We start from the raw sequence: 16,797 nt of genomic DNA on the forward strand, positions 1-16,797 counted from the left end.
CAAAAAAAAAAAAAAAAAATGCAAAATGTTAACATTCCAAAACTTTTTGAGAAAGAAACATAGGAGTAAACTTTTCAAGATCTAGAACTAAACATAAAACTTGTAGCCTTGACAATGAAAGTGTGATCCCTAAAAGGAAACATTGACAAGTTGAAAAATTTTGCTCCGTGAAAGACCTTGTTAAGAGGATGAAAAGACAAGCTACATGGTGGGAGAAAATATTTGCAAACCCCGTATCTGATAAAGGGCTAGTACCAAGAATACATAAAAACTCCCAAAACTCAATGGTAAAAACAAACAATCCAATTAAAAAATGAACAAAAGACTTGAAGAGACATTTCACTGAAAACAAGCACATGAAAAGATAATCAACATCATTAGCCAGTAATGAAATGCAAATTAAAACCACAATGACCTATCACTACACACCTACCGGTATGGTGGGAAAAAACAAATAGTGACAACACCAAAAGCTGATAAGGATGCACAGAAACTGGATCACTCACACATTATTGGTGGGAAGGTATGGTATGGCCCCTCTGGAAAACAATTTATCAGGTTCTGATAAATTCCGAATAGCCAAAAACTGGAAATAACCAGATGTCCTTCAATGAGTGAAGGATTAAAGAATCTGTGGTATGTTCATACCATGAATACTATTTGGGGATAAGAAGGAACAAAGTCTTGCATACAACCACCTAGGTGAAATTCCAGAGAATTATGTTGAGAGGAAAAAAGCCGATTTCCAAAGTTTATATACGGTATGATTCCATTATACAACATACTTAAAATGACAAAGTTACAGAAATCGAGGACTGGTTAGTGGTCACTAACGTGTAAGGAGAGGGTGGGCATGGGAAAATGGATGCGTCTGCAAAATGGCAACCTAAAGCATCTGGTGAAGGTGGAATTTTCTGAGTCTTGACTATCAATACCGCTATCTTGGTGTGATATTGTATTATAGGTTTGCAAGATATTATCACTAAGGGAAGCTGCGTAAAACATACGTGAGCTCTTTCTATAAAACTTTGTGTGAATCCACAGTCATCTCAAAATGTAAAAGTTTCATCAAAAAGAAAGTCAGGTACCGAAATTATGAGGACACCCAAGGACTGAGGCACTGCCTGCTCCTGTCAGCCTGCCAGTCCTGAGCCAGGTCCATCCCTGTGATGTCCTGCAAACACCCATCGAAAGCAACCCTGACACCCTTGCAGTGCTCCGGGCGTTTGACTCAGACATCTGGTCATCACGCCTCTCATCCTATGCTTCCCAGACCTGCCTGGCTTCTGGCCTTATGATTTGTCTTTCTGTTTATAATTTCAAATCATTTCTTTATTCCTGCCAATCCCTTCTCTGTCTTCGGTCGTTCACTGATTTCCTGGACAAACAAGCTCTTTCTTCTGTTTCCTAACCTTGGCCCTTAGTGTCCCTCTGGCCACGGGGATGGAAAGGTCTCTAGCGCTCCAGCTAGTAGGTGAGGCTGTGCGTCCTGGGGGAGGGACTACAACACTGAAGCTGACTGACTAGGTAGAGGGTCACTAAGACCCAGTAGCCAAAAATTTGAAGGTGAAGTAATCTCTCCCTCCTTGCCCTTTGTGAATCTTCCCATTTCTGTGGTTAGAAGGATTATTGAACAAGACATTGTGGCCTATGTTCTGGGCTAGATCCAGGAAACTAAATGTTTCCTTTTCCTCAGATCATCAACGTTCTTTCTCCATCCAAAACCAAAGCTAAACAAACAACAATAAGCAGAGGGACGGAACTTGAGATTTTTCCAATTTAAGCTAATAAGTGTCATACTGTTAAAAACGTGAGTCTCTTAAAAAACAAAAACAAAAACAAAAACCTCTATATTCTCTCTTTCATTAACTGTCAGCAATGGATGCAGATACTCCCTAAACTGACAGCCCGATCTCTGGCCTAATGTGCCCCATAGTCAGTGTGGCTGAGGGGAGGAACAAACAACCTGATTCCGTTGGCTTTATCTGAAACAATAGTACCTAGTACCTGTGCTCTGACATCAGCCATTACTAACAAAGGTTCTCACTGAAGCTATCTGAACAAATGTCATTTTTTTTTTTTTCCAGATGGCCCATGTTTTTTTCAGAGAGAAGAGCCGCACACACTATACGTCTTGGCTGCACTGGAACAGGCTTCTCAGGAAGAACTGGACTGCAGAGTCCTTGAATTGTAGAAGAGCTGATCTCCGAGGAAGAGGTGATTTCCTCTGCTCAACCCTCTCTATCTAGCTCCTCACCTCTGTGTACAAGCCGCAGGCCTTCTCTGGCAGGCTGATCGGGACGCAGGCACGGTTCTGAACCTGCTCTCTGGGCATGTTTTATTTCCTACCGGTCTAGCAAACCTATCGCTGAATTTACTCTGGTAAGAAGCAATTGTAAAACCAACTCGTGTGGTACAAAAAAGCAGGGGAGAAATGGCGGCGCCCCTTCAAACACCGTGTCTCTGGGCAGAAGAGCGCAAAGGAGAGGAAAAAGAGCAGACACCCCAGTCGTCAGTGTCCAAAGTGACTTGTTTGGATGTCTGCTGAAATCAGAGGCACTTTTTAAAATAAGTCCAACAACTGTGCTTGGGCTTTCTTCTATCCCCTCCCTCCAGGTTTCTCCCACGGTCTCAAATTGCATGGAATTCCATTCTCTAATTTTTCATGTGAATTTTATCAAAATCTCCAACCATCTTTGGGAATGTTTACTTTAAAATTTCTTCCCTTTTTAAGCTGAAGAATCTTTGTCTCAAAGGATCATAAAATATTAAACATTTCCCTAAATCTAAAAAGGGAATGAGATCACACAATATTTCAAAGGTCCAGTCAACATCTGACCACGTTGCTCAAGAGGACAAGATAGAAGAATACCACGCGGAAATAGTTTAAGAATGGTTGTTTTTCAAAAATGTCAGCTAAGCCATAATTTCTATGTTCATAAAAATTAACATAGGGCACTCTTTCAGGAAAAAAATTTCCAAAATATTCAGTCTCCCTAGTTGTTTTGCATCTGTGTTTGGAGCCAGCCACGCTTTTCTCGATGGTTCTAACTCCTCTCTCTTACGGGTCCCTTGCACCTGCACTCAGTGTTTCCATTTTATTCCCAGCTCTCCCTTCATACCCAAGAGGTGACTCATTTTGGTGGTAAATGAACAAGAATATACCCACGGCTTGAATATTTTCAAATCAGTGTTAAATGAATGCAGAAGATTATCCTTAAAATACCTGTCACAACTCAGGTGGCATCTGTTTTAAGAGCACAAATAATCCAATATTTTGTCGTCTCAACATTCGTGGCTTTTTGAGAGAAAACAGCAGAACAAGCTATAAGTGAAACCAAATAAACAAATTTTAGTTTTGACAAGGGGGACCAATCAGTCTATTTTAAAACCTGTGTGGAGGTGCACGTATTTTGACAAACTTTTAAAGCCTGTATTTTCTGAATTAATATGTTTGTCCAAATACCAGTTGATTTAAAGTGAGAATGAAGATGGCATCAGTGCTCCACTATATATATATATAAGCTATCTGTAAAAAATTACACATTTACATACACATACATATATATAAACTTTCTAAATGATCAGATAAGGCTTCTTAATTCTTATAATTGAAACAGCTTTAAGCTTTATGTTAGAGACCAGTTCATGCCTTTGGAGAATTTAAAATAGATAAAAACCATGAATAGTACATTTTGCATCTTTTGTCTTTCATTTTCTATTTGTACAAACAAAACAAAACAGAACTGTATCTCTTAAAGGTTGCCATGCAAGTTGCCGAGATGCATGATTCTATATAATTCTATCACTCCCATACTCATATCAATATTTAGAAATTTGCTCTTGAGAGAGATTGATTTACCATATGTGGTGATAACAACCATTACAAACTCCCAATATTTCACAAACCATGATATAAATTGACTTTACTTCACACTCCTGGATGCCATTAGACTCCTCCCCTACCAGGGAAATTGTTTCCATGGTAACCGAAAGGGAAAAAGCACAGGGAGGGGAAAAAAAGGCACAGAAAGCTAATGAAATGAGATATCTATGGAATAAACAAAATATGGGCAAGTGTGGGATGTCCTAACACTTTTATTGTTTCTAGATCCCACATACTTCTGGAGACGCTAAGGCCGGACTGTCTGACAGAGCAGACAGTGCCCGAGGATGGTCTTGTTAAAATGTCCAACAACGGGCAGGGCTGCCTGCTATTTCCCAGTGTAAATGGAGCCTGCTGAATCTTTCTATCCACACCAACTCTGCAGAACGCGTGTGGGCATGGCTGGACTGATTCAGAGCACGGCAGATAGTTAGCTCGGAAGCAGAGCTGTTCACAGGAGCACCGAATCGCCCTTCCTAAGGTAGCTGCAGTTCTTTTTCTAGCCACACACAGAATTCTTCAGTGGGTGTCGAGCACTAAAATCCATTCAGACCATTTGGGGCGCTCCGGAAGTTCTCCAGAATGAAACATTAGGTAGCACCTGCTTTTATCTTTTTCTTCATGTTGCTGAAGTAAAATATGCAGCTAATGTAATTTAATTTTTATTAGATTCTGCATATATGTGGCTTTCAGAATGAACTCAGGGGAACACACATTACTCATAAACATATACTTTTTAATTAATTTTTCTTTGTAATTCAAAGTAGATGTCTAATGCATTCATGGAACGATATGCACTCCCTCTGGGGGGCAATTTTAATACCTGCAATTCCCCAGCTTGTTAATCAAAGCCTTTTTAGCCTTGTAGATAATTTATATCTGCTTAATGTTCAGAAGGTTGAAATTGCAGCCATATGAAAAAAAAATTCTTACCTCTGACAAAATCAGAGAAGATAAAAAAACCCCATGATAATTCTACAGAAATGGAAAATGGTGGAAATATCCTTTCTTTCTGAGCTGCTTTTTGTGAAAATATTTTGTGGCTTTATGTAAAAAAAAAAAGCAGCTTTTTTTTTTTTTCTGGAAAACACAGTGAAACTGCTTGGCTAAAAATGCAGCAATGGCCAGAAATCTCCATCTCAGAACATGCCTATTTCTAGTAGTTTTATATTTTGGAAGAATACTTTTTTTTTTTTTTTTGCTTCTTAAGAAAAATATTACTGGCAAAAAAATTTACATGGGAAAAATTTAGATTTTGTGGGGGTTCAATTTAGGTTTAAGTTCCGTTTTGCTAGCTCTGAGGCTCCTTGTGTTTCTCTCCTGTTATGTTACTGTGTGACCCTGTCATTAAGCTCAGCTGTGTCCAGCACATAGTGAGACAAGGTGAGAAGAATGGTTCCGGCTACACCCTGGGCAGTGGCTTTAGATCCGGAACTGTGGAGATGAGGCGCCATAAGTCAGAGACGGAACAGGGACGGGAGCACCATGTGCTCTCCATCTGGGATCCTTCTCCATGATGTGGCACTGCTCCTTGAGCAGTGTGAGCAAGTGCACATATACGAACACGTTCCCCTGGACACACACACACACACACACACACACACATTTTGCCTTGTAGGTACATAGCTACATCTTTAGGAAAACAAAAAAAAGATTTTATCTAATTATTTGACAGAGAGGGAGAGAGAGCACAAGCAGGGGGAGCTGCAGACAGAGGGAGAGGGAGAAGCAGACTTCCCGCTGAGCAGGGAGCCCAGTGTGGGACTCCATCCCAGGACCCTGAGATCACGACCTGAGCTGAAGGCAGACGCTTAACCGACTGAGCCACCCAGGCGCCCCACATAGCTACATCTTTTTTTTTTTTTTTTTTTAAGATTTTATTTATTTATTTGACAGAGAGAGACACAGCGAGAGAGGGAACACAAGCAGGGGGAGTGGGAGAGGGAGAAGCAGGCTTCCCACAGAGCAGGGAGCCCGATGCGGGGCTCGATCCCAGGACCCTGGGATCATGACCTGAGCCGAAGGCAGACGCTTCACGACTGAGCCACCCAGGCGCCCCACATAGCTACATCTTAACTGAAAGTGACATTTCAACAGTGGGGCAAGGAATAGAATGGTGGACCCTTAGAAATGGAAGGAAGGTTTGAGAATTCTGCATCTGATCTCCCATGTGGGGGGACGGTGGGGGAGGAGTTCCCTTGTAACAGAGCTGACTGTGGATAATTCAACTTAGGCTTAAACATTCCAGGGAGCGGGCACTCACTACTATATGAGCCAAGCTAGACCATTGTGAGACAGCATGAACTTATTAGAAAGGGGCCTTTTATATAATCTTACATCTACCTTTAAAAATATTCTACTGGTGTTGTACTCTAAAACCAAATAGAATAAGATGAATTTTTTTTTCTTACTGCCTGGCCATCCTTAAATCTGTTTAACACAATTGCCTTCCCCTTTTTGTGAGCTAAACATCTCTCTTTGCCTCCTTGATTCCTCCCATGATAGGGCTTTGGGAACCCTAGTATCTCGGCCGACCTACTTGAGCCAATTTGGCACCCAAACTGGATACAGTATTCTAGATATGGTTATTATTTACATAGTGGAGAGTGCAGTGGATTCTGTTTTCATTTATTAGCAGTTTGTTTTTATTGGTGCAGTACAAAATCAGATGTGGCTGCATTTTCACAGACAGGTCATGCTGCCAATTCACATTGGACTTATAGTTATCTTTACACTCTTAGATCTTTATACTGCTTGAAGTCTGGCCTTCCCATTCTGCACTGGGCAGCTGACTTTCTGAGGCTAACTGCAGAACATTCTGTTTATTGCTGTTACAATTTATTTCACAGGTTAAGCCTTCCTTTTAGCCTGTTCATATCATTTTCAATCCTTAGTTCTATTATTTTAGTATTTGCTGTTAAATTGGGATTTTGAGTCAGTCACAAAGTTGGACAGGATGTGATTCATGACTCAGTCTAAGTCCTCAGTAAAATTTTACGCAGGCCCAGGTGAAGAAAGGATGTCTGGGCTGCTACAAGAGATTTCTCTTGGAGTAACCAGAATATAGATTTTCTGATGTTTAATCAACTATGAATCCACCTAGCTGTGCTATCAGACCACATTTCTAAACCTCACTCAGTAAGGAAAACTATGGAAGAGTTTATATAGCTCTTGAAATTAAGGAGTACTCTCTGTTGCTCATTTACTGTTTTATGTGTGTGTCAAAAGAAATGTGATGAATCTGATGTGACCCATACACCTTGTGCTGCTTCCAACATTCTTTCCTTCTGTTTACTCCTTAGCTTTATTGGGCATTTCTCCTTAGTGGTACTTTTCTGATACAGTTATCTTCTGCTGTAGAAATAATTTTAATAGTTTGATCCGAACATTTATCTCTCTTTATTTAGAAGCTTCCCACTCTTGTAAGATAGTCTCTTGCCAGACGCATTTTTCCTGATCATCATATTGCCAGTCCCTTATCAAGAACTCGGGCCTTAGTGTCACAACCTCTAGTCCAAAAAGCCAAATCCTATTACTTAACATCGCTTTGGTCTGCCGAAAAGTCACAGTACTCAGTAAGAATGAGCTGATGACATCACCTCAAAAAGTGGTTTTTTTGGTTTTATTTTTGTTTATGTTTTAAATATTGGTATCATTTCTTTGTGTGTATCTGCAGAAATGGGAAGGAGCTAGTGGATTTGAGGACTCTGGATAAGGCCTCTATCCTTGAGGACATAATTTTCAGGAAAGAATCTCAAGCTTCCATCATGTCAGGATGTCGGCTGTTTGGCTGCCTCTTCTCTCTGCCATAGGAACTGCTCCCGTAGGGAAGCAGCTCAACGGGGCTGAAGAGACAAGAACAGAAGAAAAAGCAAGTTGAGGTAAGAAAGCCAGAGAGTAATTCTGGGTCCTGACTGAGCTGACCATTCACCAACCACTGCCCAGCCATGCACCAAGAACCCTGGTGCCAAACAAGAGATCTCATAACTCTGCCTCAGAGTCATAGACGATCCCTTCTGGGTCCATATTGCACCCCCACATCTAATTCAGAACCTTGTTTCTGTTCTGGCATTCCTAATTTCCAACCTAATACCACATGCCTCTGTCTTGGCCCATCTAATTTCCCATTTTGTATTGAAGATTTCCTTGAACTACCAGGTTTTAATGTCAACCTCACCCTCACAGTTATTTCTTAGGTCTGTTAGATGATATTTTGAGAGGCCATTCTGATGCTGTGGACATCTTGTGCCTCTGGGCATGAGAGATGAAGTGAGGAGCAGAGATGAAGCAATTATTACTTGGTAATTATTTGTTTACGCAAACATTTTCTTTTTAGAACCAGAAAATGCCCACAATACCAAAGTCTGCATCAAAATAGTTATTTCAATACCTTTCTGAGGGCTCTGGGTTCAGCTTCTGATCTCAGCTCTGTTGAAGTGGATCCTATGCTATATCACTCCACACACTCACACCCAGACCTGGCCCTACGAACTTGACCTTCCATCCTGAACCCTACTTGCCAACGCAAAGAATTCAGGTAATTGTGGGAATCAGTTGAGCTACTTTTACACAATTCTGACCAGTCCTAGTTTCTCTGTACTTATTATGTAGAGGGGAAAAAAAAACAAACCTTTCTTTATGCTGCTCACCATCTCTTCTGCAGCCTGCACAAGAACAGAATCTGGGACAAGCAGCACAGAGTAAAATGATTTGAGAGAGCATAAGAGTTCAAATATGGAGCCTGGTAATACAAATATGGTAGTAGCTAGAGTTTGGAACATGAGCATATTCCACAGATTTTATACAGTTATTTTTGTATAATAGGACTACAAGCTTTCAGATGGCTAAAGAAAGATGTAGAACATTACCAGAAATCAGTGATGGACCACTGCAAGGGAAAGGACTATTTCTGCTAAGGATTACTGTGAGTTTGGAAGGCAAAGGAAGGGGGACAGCAAAAAGATATTTGATTCAGTTCTTGATAGATGTTAAAATTTCCCAACATCCTGGCCTTTTAGAGTTTTTTTCCAAACCGCACAAGGCAACAGAGTGACTATAAGATCAGGGCAGATATTTCTGTGCCTTTATCGAGTGCCCCTTGATGACTCACAAACATGTATGTCCAGCCCTGGCCTCTCCTCTGAGCCGCAAGGTAATAAATCTAACTCCCATCAATATCTCAAAAGAATCTAAAATGTAACTGATCCAAACTAGGATGCTTGGTTTACCTTCTTTCCCAGGCCTGCTCCCTACATCAGTAATTAAGGGTTCCCTACATTCCCTCTTTCAGTAAGTAGCACCATCATCCATTTACCTGCAAAGTCAAAAACATAGGAGTCCTCCTTATGTCCTTCACCACCCACACCCCATTCATCAGGAAGTTCTATTAGCATTTTCTTATAAATATATTCCAAATTAGCCACTTCTTCTTATGTCTACTGCTGCCAAACCATCATCATTCCTTAATTGGGCTACTTTACTAGCATAGCATCCTAACAGGTCTATGTGTTGCCCTCTAGATCAATTTACATATTTCCTTTGTTCAAAACCCTTTTATGGCTTTCTATTGTAGAGAAACAAAATAATGTGCAAATTCTTGAGAGGCTTATTCAGTCCCATATGATCTGGTTCCTGCCAACCTCTTTATCTTCACCTCCTATCTACTGTCCACCCTCACTGTGCTGTCCTTTCCACTGTTCACTCCCCCAAAGCTTGCCCCACCTCCATCTCCTTTGCACTGAGCCTTTTGGCTGCCCAGAGCTTTCTTCCTTCAGATCTGCACATGATAAGTTCTCTCTTATTCAGATCTCAGCTCAAATGTCCTTCTGTGACAGTGGCTTCCAATCACCCCTACTTAACATTTCTGAAGGTCACTCTTGATCTCATTGCTCTGTAGTATCTTCTTCATTGTACTTGCTATCTAAAGTCTTACTTACTGATCTATTACCCTACTCATTTATTACCTGTTTCTCCCACTAAAATGTAAGTTCTATGAGAACAGAAACCTAGTATGTCTATTTCACCTCCACATCTCTTGTACCTGAAACACGGCACTCAGTAAACTTACCTGATGAATGATGTAATGCAATGAAAATCCACCTCTCTTTAATTTCTAAATTCTCCTTATTTAAATGACTTTAGTGATACTTTCTGAATATTAACAAAATGCGTAAAATCTTAGCTCACAATGACAGTATAGACCATTATTGATTCAAACAAAATTTATTTAGCTACTGAAACTAATGAACTAACAATTATTGATTTATAACAGGAAAATGTTTTTAGCAAACATTTTCACTAGAGACCATTAATATTTTTTAAAGATTTATTTATTTATTTTAGAGAGAGTGAGAGAACTGGGAGAGGGACAGAGAGAGAGGGGGAGAGAAAGAGAATCTCAAGCAGATTCCCCACTGAGCATGGAGACCGATGGGGGGCTCAGTCCCATGACCCCGAGATCATAATCTGAGCCGAAATCATGAGTCAGATGCTTAACCGACTGAGCCACGTAGACGCCCTTAGAAACCATTAATATTTCTAATCTTTTGTAAGACATTATGATGTAAGGTTGCAACTTGATACAAAGGAGAGTGAATGGCCAGAGAAATAAACTTTTTCCTTGATAGTCTTACTTTATTACTTATAGATATCCTTGAAAACATCATAAGTTATATTTTAAAATCAATAAGATGTATTTCTAAATCATACTTTATAACTTGGGAGACATGATTTAACTGGGAACGATCTCAAATCCATATTTGAACAGTAGTATGCACAAGATTAAATCAAGAATTATTCATATACCACTAAACACATACCTGACAAAAACTCAGTTTGAACATATATACCAAATTTGTACATAGACACATCAGTCAGCAGAAGCTCATTCAAATAGAATATATAGTAGACAAAAAGCCAGAAGGCCTGGATGCTAGCAGGCTGACCATCAACCAACTTACCAGGCTTATAAAAAGCAAGTCAATTAAAGATGTAAGAGCTAGTGTCTACTGAACAATTACTACAGGCCAGGAACTCAGTTCTAAGCACTTTAAAAGCAATGGTCCCATGTCTTGAATCCCTTTTTCAATATGACCTGGGCATTAATAAGCATTTTTATAATAGATCTAATGAAGAAACTTATAACATATTAATTTTCCCAACTTAAGAAAACCAAAGGTTAGGTAGTTGTGGGGGAAGATGATGTTAGTAAAAACAAAACAAAACTTCAGAATCGGGAATGGAATTTAAGTGGTATGAGGAATATCATTCAAATATCTCAACCTTAGGAGAAAAGGCAAACCTTGGGCCAGATCAGTAACTGGTTTTCAGAAACTGGGAATCTATAGGACAAACAACAGAAATAGATACTGAGAAATGAGAAAGAGCCAGGCACAGAGGAAGTCCTTTACAACCTTGCAATGTTCCAGATCTTTACTTGGTCTATGAGCCTCCACATAGGCTGGCCTATCATGCCTCTGACTCATCTCTTACTATTCTCAGCCACCTTGGCTTCTTGCTGTGCCTCCAACGCTCCTGGCATGCTCTGTCTCAGAGCCTCTGGACTTTTCTCATCTCTGCCTGGAATGCTCCCCTCAGCTATCCTCATGATGAACTCCCTCATCTCTCAAGTGTTCACTCATTTATTTGTTACCTTCTCAATGCTTACCCTGACTATCCAATTAATACAGAAACCCTCTACCTCCAGTACTACTGATCCCCAACTCTGCTTAACCTTAAAGTTTTTCCATAGCATTTACATCTTCTCATATATTATGTCATTTACTGTTTTTATTATGTATAGTATCTATTTCTCTATTCTGAAATTTAGTGTCTAAGTGCGTATGGATTATAATAGATCCTGTTATAATAGATTCCCTAAAAATGGCCTCTATTTTTCATCCCTCCTTATATTAATTTGCTAGGGTTGGCTATGCACTGGGTGGCTTAAGCAACAGAAATTAATTTTCTTATAGTTCTAGAGGTTAGAAGCCCAAGATCAAGGTAGTGGCAGGTTTGGTCTCTCTCCTTGGCTTACAGATGGCTGCCTCTCATTGTGTCCTCATCTGGTCTTTCCTCTGTGTGCATGAATCCCTAGTGTGTCTTTGTGTTTCCAAATTGCCCTTTCTTATAAGCCTACCAGTCAGATAGGAATAAGACCCACCCTAACAGTCTCATTTTAAATTCATCACTTCTCTAAAGCTCTATCTCCAAAAAGATAGTCACATCTGAGGAAGTGGAGGTGAGGACTTCAATATGTGAATTTTGCAGGGGACATTTCAGCCCATAATATACTATATATCCATCTATTTTGCACATAACTTTGTAGCGCTCCCCCACTCTGTCTCTGGTCTTGGCCTTGAGATTTGCTTTGGCCAACAGCATGTTAGGAAATATGACACAAGCAAAGGCTTGAGAAGCACACGTATGATTGGATTTGTTCATCCTTGCTTTTCTGCCATGGCTCTGAGAACATGCCTAGACTGGCCAGTTGAAGAATGAATGAAACTTATAGAACAAGAGTAAATTTCCAAGTGGTACCAGCTAAGGCCATCTAGGACCAGCCACAGCCAACTGACCCCCAGATGTGTGAGAAAACCCAGCTAAGATCAACAGAGCCACCAAGTGAAAATATGAGAGTGTCCCAAACATGATTAGCCAAGCTTCTTATTTCTTCTTCAGCACCAACATCACTTCCACCGAGTGGTGGGCAAGAGGGGGCTGAGTAATGCTTCCATGCCCTCCCAGCCTTTCCCCCCAGGATTTCTTATGTCCTCTCATACAATTTATGTTTTCCTTTACAGCATTTTCCATAGCGTGTGCTTACAAATGTGTGTGATCAATACTCCATGCACTTCTCTTGTGCTAGATTTTGACTCCACAAGGGTAACACGTCTAGCTCAGTATTACACTCTTAGAATCCAGGGTAATGCTCTCAACAAGGTTAGTATACAATAAATACTTGTTGAAAATTAGGGCAGTAACCAAATATTATTCGTTGTGTGTCCTTCCCATTTGTTAATACATGCCACTAATGGAGAGAAATCACAAATGAAACTAAATACTACTGAAATAAAACGTCTAAAACAAGTTTGGTCATTACCAGAGAATTTCTGAATTTCCTTACTGAAGGAAGGTTTTCAGTAAATATTTGTTAAATTAAATTGATAGATGGCTTCAAAGAAAACATTCTGAAAAGTGATATTTATGTTCTGAAACCCAAAGCTTTGGATTAATATGTTAATAAAGCTTTTGCAGGCTTTCTCTGCTGAATAAAAATTCCAACAACAGCCAACTCACGTCACTGATCAGCTTTTGGCGGTCCTGCCATACCACGCACAGTATCAAGCCACGGAAAGAAACGTAGAATGAAGGGATTTGGAAGCAGCGTGTATCTATAGATGTTGAAATAATGCTTCGATGCTGAGCTCCTTCACAATGAATACAAGACAAATTATAAAAATGTTGTTTCATGAACTTCAGGAGGCCTTGTACGCAAGCTTGGAAGTTTTGATCCTAATGGGGAATTCAATGTAGAGGGAACAGCATCTGGAAGAGCACTGCCATATAGGAGTAACTGAGAGAAAGTGAGAGGAGCTGGAGGACATTGAGCCTGAGATGAGGCTGCGGGGGTGCACAGAGACCAGATTACGCCCATCTCGGAGGACCACGTTAAAGATATTCATCCTTGTCCTAAGTACAGTGGGAGCTATGATCACTCTAGCCTGCATGGGGAGGACGGACTGGAAAGCAGAGTGGGGTGAGGCTGTTGTGATGGTCCAGTCCTACTCGCCACAGCTTGTGGGAGAGAGCCTGGCTACAGTTATCTGCTATTTCTTTTTCACAGGCATAAATAAGAATGTGTTTTGAAATTAGCAAAGTCTTCTTTTGAACAGAATAATAGACTAGACTTGTTGAGACTTTTGCTTGGGGCTCTAAATATCCATTAACAGAGCCTCATCAATGAACTGTAATCCCTATTAAATGAGGTTGTGAGCATCAGCAAAACTTTAGTACCTACCACTACACCTGGCAACGGCACTGCTAATAGATATTTGCTGAATAAATGACCAAATGAATCAAGGGTTACAAAAAAGGTTACAAACAATGAGTGACTCCAAGAAGCACGTTGAAAGTAGCTGAGAAAACCATTTTCCTTTCTAAACCTTGAGTTTTATTACTTGCAAGAATTCAATAATTCCTTTCATTTTTTAAGCTTCTGTACATCTATATGTTGGGCCATCAATTAAAATAAACTGCACAAAATGCCCACTCCGCAAAGTGTTCTTGCCTCTGGCACACGTTCCATTTCAATACCGGCATAACCAAAATAACTAATGTGGTTGTTCGATTCTAGGGTCAGCAACTTGTTCTCTCTCAATTTCTAAATCCCAAGGCAAACAGCTTTGAGATACTAGAATAAGAAGAGCTAAAAAGAAATTGCCAGTTCTTTTGTTGCCTTATTAAGTCTGGAGTATTCTATTTAATCATATCTTCCTCTAGGAGAAATCAACTATTTGAAGAAAAATACATTCCTGGTATCTGAATGCTGTCTTTCAGTAAGGAGCAAAGATCAAAGAGGGTGCATTTTCTAATCTTTGAACATTAACAATGTCCCTTGTACTGCAAAATGGAATTACTTAGGGCTGTTAGGGAGACCCCTGTAGTTTTGAGCATATAAATGGAATGTCTTAATACAGCACATGAAATTAATTGTAACATATTTAATATCCCTCAAATAAATTTGAAAGAACAAGGTATTTGGCACTTGGATATTTATTTTAGACATTTCACCAACTGCACGGAGCTCTGTAATAAGTCTGAAATACTTAACACAGATAAGATATCTTACCCAAGCTCAGCATTTTCTCCTGATGTTTGTAATTTTTGCTATAAGAAAATTGGACAGTTTTATCACCAGGTAATATTTGTTAACCAGGGTCTGACAAAGGGAAAAAGATGGATGACTGCTAGATCAGCATGTGGCCTGCCAAGAAAATAAAAAGACACTCAGGGTAAGTGATTTTAATCTGTTGGTCAGTGCCCTATTCAGGATGTCATATTTTTTTTATGAAAATGCAAAAGAAAAGGTTCATAATACACAGTGGTGACATATATAACTTCTGTTTCATGATTTGCAAGGAGTAGGCACCTCATTGACTGGTTGGATTTATTCTCTGTATTTGAAAGATAGCCCTTGGATTACCCAAAGAGAACCTTCTCATTTTTGTAATTGCTTTATCATTCCAAGGGGATTCTGGTGCATGGCTCATCCATCCCCTCTTTGTAATGCCCTCTATATTCTGCCTCTTAATCAAAGGACACTTTGCCTAAGAATGCATTTACAGAAAATTGAGATACACATTCTGTATGGATGAAGGCAACTGTGTCATCTACATTTTCCACAATTCAGCCATGCCCTTTGTTCTTGGACATGATAGAAAATCTGTTTTCACTCTCAATTGGAAAGCCAGCATGAGTTAGACCAGATGGCTGTTGACCTTCAGGCAATAGAGAATGGGAGAGATTCCCAACTGTTCTCATTACTCTGGGCAGTGACCTCCTTTGGAGCAACAGCCGCAAGAAGCTGACACCTAGAAAACTTACTTTCTCCTTGAACACTAGACACATTACTGGTTGTGTATTGAGATCTCTAGTTACCTAATCTTCATGGTGTCAATGTCTTATGTCTGTGTTTATATATATTACTCTTTATTCAATGAAGTCAAGCTGCTGGTGTTCTAAATGTCTTGATAAGAGAAGACAGCTGAGTTCAGATGTCTGATGATGTTAGCAAAGTTTTCCCAATTTTTATATCCCTGTGCACAACACAGTAAATAGATGACAGTATATATTCAATGTGTGTGTGTTTTATTGAATGATTAAAAGATAAATGAATGCTAGCCACCATACTTTTACATTATCTGTAAGATACTTTCAGAAAATGTACATATACAGAAACATAATACGTTGTAAGCACCTATCTTAATTGTTTCCCAGTAACACCAGTAAGATAGGTTCTGTTATTATTCTTTTTTGCTAAATGAAAATTTTAGTATTATTAACTAGTGAGTGGAAGAAATGGAACTGGATCAAGTCTATCTGATCAAATCTCATGCTCAAATGTTTAACTACAATGTTCTCTTATTTCCTTTTTGTTACCATAGGGAGATGACTAACTAGGGTTAAAATTATATCCCCAAAACCATGGAATAGTTTACCTGTAAATTTTCTTTCAGAACCCATGGCTGCTTGTTATTCATTTATTTACATAGTTTAAAATAATAAATGGCTATACGTGAGATATATCAGTATACTTGCTACAAGATTGAAAGAGCTGATGAATGCTGGACAGAGGTGGGGATAAAAGTATTTTCCTCTTCTATTTCTATCAGGTTGCCTTTTAGATCTGATGTGATCTGACATCTCCCCCCAGGACATCTGAGTGTGCCGAGTTATCAGTTCTCTGTCTATTTCCTACTGTCTAGCCAAGAGAAAACTGACATCTTGCTGGGCTGGGTCTCTAGCTATCTGTACTGCATATATTAAATAAATAAAACTGAAAGAACTAGGTCATTGGAGCAAATGTATGCATTTATTGAGCCATAGATGAAGGGATATCTAAAATGTGTCCCCCATTATGGAATGTATCTGAATCCAGTGTTATGTCACATATTGGGTGAAACCACAGACAGAACAGCCCTTGTCACCCACACAGCCATACAAATATAGCTTCTTGGCAAACTGCATTCACACACAAGATGGCAGTAAGTACAATTTTGTTTCTATGTTGATCTTAAAACCATCCCCTTTCTTCACATCTTAGTGCCATAATTATATCACCTGGCTCAGCACAAGCAACTGTCCCTTAGTAGGTAGGAAGAGTGGGATGGACCTCTATTATGAAGAGAGAG

At 39.6% G+C, this 16,797-nt stretch overlaps 1 long non-coding RNA gene across 1 annotated transcript; it reads left to right on the top strand.

Moving 5' to 3' along the window:
• The first annotated feature begins 4,029 nt into the window (after nt 1–4,029).
• LOC118546381 (uncharacterized) lies at nt 4,030–16,429 on the top strand. The gene is made up of 4 exons (XR_004922558.2): nt 4,030–4,367; nt 7,563–7,767; nt 14,823–14,898; nt 16,279–16,429. It is a non-coding gene; the product is annotated as an uncharacterized LOC118546381 (long non-coding RNA).
• The last annotated feature ends 368 nt before the right edge of the window (nt 16,430–16,797 follow it).

The sequence above is a fragment of the Halichoerus grypus genome, chromosome 5 (genome assembly GCF_964656455.1).
Source record: "Halichoerus grypus chromosome 5, mHalGry1.hap1.1, whole genome shotgun sequence".
NCBI lineage: Eukaryota > Metazoa > Chordata > Mammalia > Carnivora > Phocidae > Halichoerus > Halichoerus grypus.